The sequence below is a fragment of the Berghia stephanieae genome, chromosome 13 (assembly GCF_034508935.2).
Source record: "Berghia stephanieae isolate SIO BIC M18660-M18661 chromosome 13, UCSD_Bste_1.3, whole genome shotgun sequence".
Taxonomy (NCBI): domain Eukaryota; kingdom Metazoa; phylum Mollusca; class Gastropoda; order Nudibranchia; family Aeolidiidae; genus Berghia; species Berghia stephanieae.
The window spans coordinates 20,246,063-20,253,881 of NC_088372.1; the positions used below are offsets into that span (position 1 = coordinate 20,246,063).

A 7,819-nucleotide genomic window follows, 5' to 3' on the forward strand; every position below is an offset into this window, starting at 1 on the left:
CAATATATATTGATCATCAACACGAACTCTACAACACAGTGTCACGTTTTTATAATTACAAGATATTACAAAAACATGTGTCTTTAGATTGTGTGATTTACAAAAGAAATCTGAATGATAAAAGTGGGGGTTGGATCGTAACGATTTTCCTATGGTTGGTAAGGAGAGGGTTAAGGAGAACTTAGAAATTTCTTGATTTACCTAATCCTGATCTTTTTCAACTGACTCACCTTGACTTACTCTCCTTAATAGCCACCAGAAAATCGTCACAATGCAACCATCAATTTTCTCATTCTTATTTTTTTTAAATTCAGCTTGCATATAGCGCAGTATTCACTAAACGTGCTCAAAACGCTTTACAAGGGATCCCTGGTAACAACAACAACATTTAACATGTCGGACTAAACATGACGCCTGTTAGGCGATAATACATTTTCTTTCGGATAGAGACAACAGTGTTAACGGTCAGGTACTCTGCTCCCCAGGAATGAGTTCGGCGTTGGAGCGACAAGCTATGATGATGATATGTTTAAATTTTTGATATTAGAGCCGTTTAACTGAACGATATTATCGATATAACTTAATTCTTGCTTTTTCTTTGAGTAAGAAAAACATATTTTTGTGTTGAGTCTGTGTGAAGTTTTCAGGACAGGTCTGTAGCCCCATGCATAAATTTCATAACCCACATGGAACTCAAACTTAGAAACTCAGGGTTCAGTTTTAGATCAAGTTAAAGTCAAGACAGTGGACGAAATTGCATTATTTTTGTTTTAAAAGATGGAGCACGTTGAAAAATATTTGTGAATTGTTTTACACCTCAAACCTGAAATCAAGAAAAGTTAGTTAAGTATCTTTAAAATAATATTTGCTAAGTCGAAGAAGCCTTTTCCGTGCATAAGCCTGGTATCCCACATATCAGGTTTATGCATGGAAAAGATGTGATATTTTATGTTCATAACCCTGATATCCCACATATAAGGTTTATACACGCATACATGTTTCAATTCACTATTATTAAAAATATTAAACAAATTCTTTTGGAAAACAATATCCACATTGAAATCAACAAGGGGCATCCTCTTGTAATGCATATGATCTATGCCATTTATATGACATAAATTTTAAACGGCAAGTTAGGTAGCAAAATAATGATTTGAAAGTCCAAAACAAAAAGTATAACGTAAACATGGATGAACAGACAATAATAACACGATATTATGATAGAATAACACCAAGCAACGATATGGGGTTGGCAATAAGATTAATAAACTAACGATACCATATCTCTCTTAATCATCATTTAAATAAACTGATGACGTCATCATCATCATCGTCATTTATCTATAGTCATTCTGAAATAGACTGGTAAGGAGAGAGGTAATCATCTTGGCTCCTCATGGAATATAGGGCCTTTCGGAGTGCGCCCCATCTGGTTCTGTCCTTGGCCATCATCTTCGTAACAATTTTTTTAAAATTATAATTTTGAAAATATGTTGTTTGAGACTTGTTGCTGAAAAAGATTAGGAAAAATGTATCCTTTTGACTTAGAGTTTATTTCTAAAATATCATTATTATGGATTTATTATGGATGGGTACAACGTTTTAGGAGGGAAGGCAAAATGACGGAATGGTTAACCCTCTCCTTACCAGCCATTTTCAAAAATTTTCCCAAAACAAAAACACATTTCTTATTCAAACAGAAAAGCAACAAGTACATTTTGTACATAGTATTGTTCGACAATATGAACTCTATTACAGAATGTCAAGTTTTTTATAGCTATAGCAAAAAGAAACGACATCTGGATGAGAACAGTGACGGTTGCATCGTAACAAATGTGACGATTTTCCAATAGGTGGTAAGGAGAGGGTTAAGGCATTGCTCTGTTACCCGGACGATACCTGGTTTGATCCCGCTTCAGGCACTTTGTTTGATCAATGTTGACAACACGGTGATTACTGTTGACATTATACGTTTTTATGGTGGATCATCTTTATTCCTTCATGGAATGCTTATGCGATAGCATCTCACGAAGCTGCTCGGATGTTGGTATTTTTTTAAATGATGTTTTAGGGAAATATCCGAAAAATGACAGATGAAGAGAGAAGGAATATTTTATTTCTTTAAAGCTGACAATTTTCTAGAATGAGCAACATCATGTGTCCGATACAAATAAAATCACAGTAAAATACAGTCATATAAAAATAGGTTTGCAAGGTGGAATTGAGAAACTTCCAACTGTTGTCACTCACTTATCAGACATAACAGATGGACAGACACAATTAATCCAACACGACAGCAGCTACTAATGGAGCTCACACGACTATGTTATGACGATCGACCCAATCAGCAAATTCCTTACCGCACTCGTGCACCTAGGCAAATCCGCCCGGAATCTTCGTCACAACACACCATTCAACTAGATGCTCTGCGGTTTCGGGTTCGTTCCCACATCGGGTACATATTGGACAGGTGGAAAGTCCCCACTGATGAAGCGATTTTGCCGTTAGGCAGGTTCTCGACCGAAGTCGATTCGCTACCACCCAATGCCTCCTCTTGTTGATGGAGAAGCCTGGCAACTTCTCCCCCAGTTTCGAGGAGTTTATGTCCCCGCCCCCTCAAGGGATTGCATTCGTCCAAACCGATTTCCATCTCGTATAATACAGGGGATAGTTTTTGGCAGCAAATCATTATACATGCCTACTTGAAAATTTAAAAATTCGTAACTTTAAGGAGATGAAAACTGTAGTCGCTGTAATTAACTCAACAATTTACCCTCATAAGGATTTTTAAAAAGGAAAACACACTTCAAAATCCTTAAAAGGATGTGGTCTTGCATCAATTTTGAATTTCAATAAGTTTTAAGGACTCAAAAATGCTCATGAACATCCCAGATAAAATTGGAAGATAAATTTCGTATAGATGCGATTCCTTGGCAATAGTAGGCAGTTATTATAGTAAGAAAAAGATCTGCTTGGGTTCGAGCCTCGCTAGGCGCATAATTGAGTCCTTGGAAAAGGCTCGTCATTCACATTCTCACAACATTGCCATCCGGAAGTATAACCGACCAACACACAAAACTATGTGTAACCATGCACTTTTATAGTCTGGGTAGTCCAGTAAAGTGAGAATTACTCATAAACGTTGATGGCAAAAAAAAACTATAACAAAGACCCGAGTGACGTCAACTCTCTCTCTCTCTCTCTCTCTCTCTCTCTCTCTCTCTCTCTCTCTCTCTCTCACTCTCTCTCTCTATCTATCTATCTATCTATCTATCTATCTTTTCTTCTTCATCTTCTTCTTCTTCTTCTTCTTCTTCTTCTTCTTCTTCTTCTTCTTCTTCTCTTCTTCTTCTTCTTCTTCTTCTTCTCTTCTTCTCTTCTCTTCTTCTTTCTTCTTCTCTTCTTTCTTCTTCTTCTTCTTCTTCTTCTTCTTCTTTCTGCTTCTGCTTCTGCTTCTTCTTCTTCTTCTTCTTCTTCTTCTTCTTCTTCTTCTTCTTCTTCTTCTTCTTCTTCTTCTTCTTCTTCTTATCTCTCTCTCTCACACACACAGACACACAAACAAACACACACAGACATACATACACACACACGTAGTACAAACACTGTGTTTCCATTCTTCGTATTCTCCTATCTTCTCCCCCCCCCCCCCTCCCCCTTCTCCGTACACGAACTCCCCCCCCCCCCTCCCACCCCGCTCCCCCCCCCCCCTCAACCCCCCCCCCCCCCAAACCTCCCCCTACCAATTCCCGTTACCAGGATACTATGATTAATTTCCATCCCCAAATCCAAGCATCCAACCACCCGTCATCTTTGGACAGCCATCCACTCCCTGTCTATTTTAACCCCAATAACTCTCACCTTCTTCTCTCAACTCTTCATTTTGATTGGCTATTAACTCCAATCCACTCCAATTTCCTCGGCGACGATTGGTTGGCCGCATATGAAACAAAGGAGAAGTGGGTGACGAAAAACGATTATCTCCTTTATTTTTCTTCTTTGGCGTCCTCGTTTTTCCAAGATATTTTCAAAACACCTCTATGCAGACCTGCGCTTCCTCCTGAAAAATAAAAAAAAATCGTAATTATTGGGAGATATAAATAGTAGTAGCTGTGGTTAACTTTAATTCGCCCTCACAAGGATTAAATAACCCTTCAAGTTTCTTTAAATCGATGATTCGCCCGTTACTAAGCATTAACCAATCAGAATATTCCCTGCCATTTACCCCGTTTCGTTCCCTTGACTATATATTTCCTTTAGATAGAATGAAGATGACGTCACTCGGGGCTTTGTTATTGTTTTTTGCCATCCACGTTTATGAGTAATGCTCACTTCCGGATGGCAATGTTATGAGCTTCTTAGCCAAGCGCATACTATCTATAGATAGTTCGAAGATGACGTCACTCAGGTCTTTGTTATTGTATTTTGCCATCCGCGTTTATGAGTAATGCTCACTGAACTGTATCAACCGGACTATAAGCGTTCATGAATACACACTGTTTTGTGTGTTGGTCCGTTTTACTTCCGGATGGCAATGTTATGAGCTTCTTAGCCAAGCGCATACTATCTATATGAAAAGGCATGAGATACCCTTAGTACATTCAAACACACAAATAGGTCAGACCGAAGCCATCGTTAACTTATAGCCTGACACTGATTAAAAAAATGACGTCAAAATACCAGTCTTTGGCCACAAAAGAAAACAAATCGTGAGTTGTATTCAATAGTTCAACCAATGGGATCACTTGCTTCCCTGAGCTCTACTAACGACAACTCACTAGACGCTGCAAATCCTAAAAAATGACGTAAACTGTAAGTCCTTGAGGGTTCAAGTGTCAGGCTATAGATAGAATGCGCTTGGCCAAGGAGTTCACAACATGCCCATCCGGAAGTATAACGGACCAACACACAAACTCTGTGTAACCATGAACTTTTATAGTCTGGTTAATACAGTTTTGTGAGAACAACTCACAAACGCGGATGGCAAAAACAATAACAAAGGCCTGAGTGATGTCATCTTCGAACTATCTATAGATAGTATGCAGATGACGTCAATCAGGCCTTTGTTATTGTTTTTGCATCCGCGTTTGTGAGTTGTTCTCACTAAACTGTATTAACCAGACTATAAAAGTTCATGGTTACACAGAGTTTGTGTGTTGGTCCGTTATACTTCCGGATGGCAATGTTGTGAACTCCTTGGCCAAGCGCATTCTATCTATATGTTACCGAAGGCTTTGGTCAGAACCAGTAAGTGAGTATTTCTCACAATATTTAGACAGCCTGATAAAGGAATTGAATCGCAAAACTTGACGACACGATGCATTTTTTTCAATCATCTGTGTTAATATTGTGAGTATTGCTCAGGATTCCGTTGGCTGCTTGCTCCGGGTGATAGGCATGCACTAAAGATGGCTAAGGGTATAAATAGAATGAAGTTGACGTCACTCGGGTCTTTGTAATTGTTTTTTTTTTTTTTTTGCCATCAACGTTTATGAGTAATTCTCACTTTACTTGACTACCCAGAATATAAAAGTTCATGGTTACACAGAGTTTTGTGTGTTGGTCCGTTATACTTCCGGATGGCAATGTTGTGAGAATGTGAATGACGAGCCTTTTCCAAGGTCTCAACTATGCGCCGAGCGAGGCTCGAACCCAAGAGGGTGCCATTACAACTAAGTAACTAGGGAACAGGCACCGATTTAAGATAAAGATCTGAACAAGTGTGTATTAAAGATGCCAAACAAATCACGAGATAAAAATACATTAATGGTAGCACGTCTGATTGGTAATCAGAAGGTATGAGGTTTGATCCCCAGTCGAGGTAGACTGTTTGTTGGGATGTTTTATTTTCTTAATTTTTTTTCTTTTTTGCTTTGTCTGGCACCTTTCATACACACTTGTTCAGATCTTTTTCTTACTATAATAACTGCCTACTATTGCTAAGGAATCGCATCTATACCAAATTTCTCTTCCAATTTTATCTGGGAAGTTCATGAGCATTTTTGAGTCCTTAAAATTTATTGAAATTCAAAATTGATGCAAGACCACATCCTTTTAAGGATTTTGAAGTGTGTTTTCCTTTTTTAAATCAATATGAGGGTAAATTGTTGAGTTAATTACAGCGACTACAGTTTTCATCTCCTTAAAGTTACGAATTAAAAAAAATTTCAAGTAGGCATGTATAGTGATTTGCTGCCAAAACCTATCCCCCGTATTATACGAGATGGAAATCTCGAAACTGGGGGAGAAGTTGCCAGGCATCTCCACCAACAAAGAGGAGGCATTGGGTGGTAGCGAATCGACTTCGGTCGAGAACCTGCCTAACGGCAAAATCGCTTCATCAGTGGTGACTTTCCACCTGTCCAATTTGTACCCGATGTGGGAACGAACCCGAAACCGCAAAGCATCTAGTTGAACGGTGTGTTGTGACGAAGATTCCGGGCGGATTTGCCTAGGTGCACGAGTGCGGTAAAGAATTTGCTGATTGGGTCGATCGTCATAACATAGTCGTGTGAGCTCCATTAGTAGCTGCTGTCGTATTCGTTTAATTGTGTCTGTCCATCTGTTATGTCTGATATGTGAGTGACAACAGTTGGTAGTTTCTCAATTCCACGCTGCAAACCTCTTCAAATATGTAAATTCAATTATGGTCTCCGATTCCTGGGTATTTATTTATCTATGTCTCGATGGGATGGGATTTTCTCCGTGGTGTTCATTTTCAATGTTTTTTTATATGACTGTATTTTACTGTGATTTTATTTGTATTGGACACATGATGTTGCTAGTTCTAGAAAACTGTCCGCTTAAAAAAAAAAATATTGCCTCTCTCTTCATCTGTCATTTTTCGGATGTTTCCCTAAAACATTATTTTAAAAAATACCCCCATCCGAGCGGCTTCGTGAGATACTGTAGCCTAAGTATTCCATGAAGGAATAAAGATAATCCACCATACAAACGTATTATGTCAACAAGAATCACCCGTGTTGTCAACATTGATCAAACAAAGTGCCTGAAGCGGGATCAAACCAGGTATCGTCCGGGTAACAGCGCAATGCCTTAACCCTCTCCTTACAACCCATTGGAAAATCGTCACATTTGTTACGATGCAACCGTCACTGCTCTCATCCAGATTTCATTTTTTTTTTTTTTTGCAATAGCTATAAAAACTTGACATTCTGTAATAGAGTTCATATTGTCGAACAATACTATGTACAGAATGTACTTCTTGCTTTCTGTTTGAGTAAGAAATGTGTTTTTGTTTTGGGAATTTTTTTGAAAATGGCTGGTAAGGAGAGGGTTAACCATTCCGTCATTTTGCCTTCCCTCCTAAAACGTTGTACCCATCCATAATAAATCCATAATAATGATATTTTAAAAATAAACTCTAAGTCAAAAGGATACATTTTTCCTAATCTTTTTCAGCAAAACGTCTCAAACAACATATTTTCAAAATGTGACCCATCGTCTCAAAACGGTATTATGTCGGAACGAACCATATGCTTAAAAGCCGAATTAAATGTTAAACTGCTCAAATATATAAATTGTTGGCATTAGCACCCTAAAATATGGTATCCATTCTTCTCAATAAAACAAACAAACTCAACACATGTATAATATTTCTGGCTATAAATTCAATTTTCAACATCTTGACCAACCCGACTTAATACGGTTTTGAGGCGAAGGGTCACAAATTATAATTTAAAAAATTGTTACCAAGATGATAGCCAAGGACAGAAACTTAAACTTGAAACTTGAGCTTTTATTACCAGGTGGGGCGCACTCGGAAAGGCCCCATATTCCATTAGGAGCCAAGATGATTACC

General features: G+C 38.3%; 1 protein-coding gene across 2 annotated transcripts in view; it reads right to left on the reverse strand.

The window, feature by feature from the left end:
- Positions 1-7,819, reverse strand: part of LOC144958548 (uncharacterized) — a 28,692-nt gene that overhangs the window by 13,340 nt on the left and 7,533 nt on the right. The window lies entirely within an intron of this gene.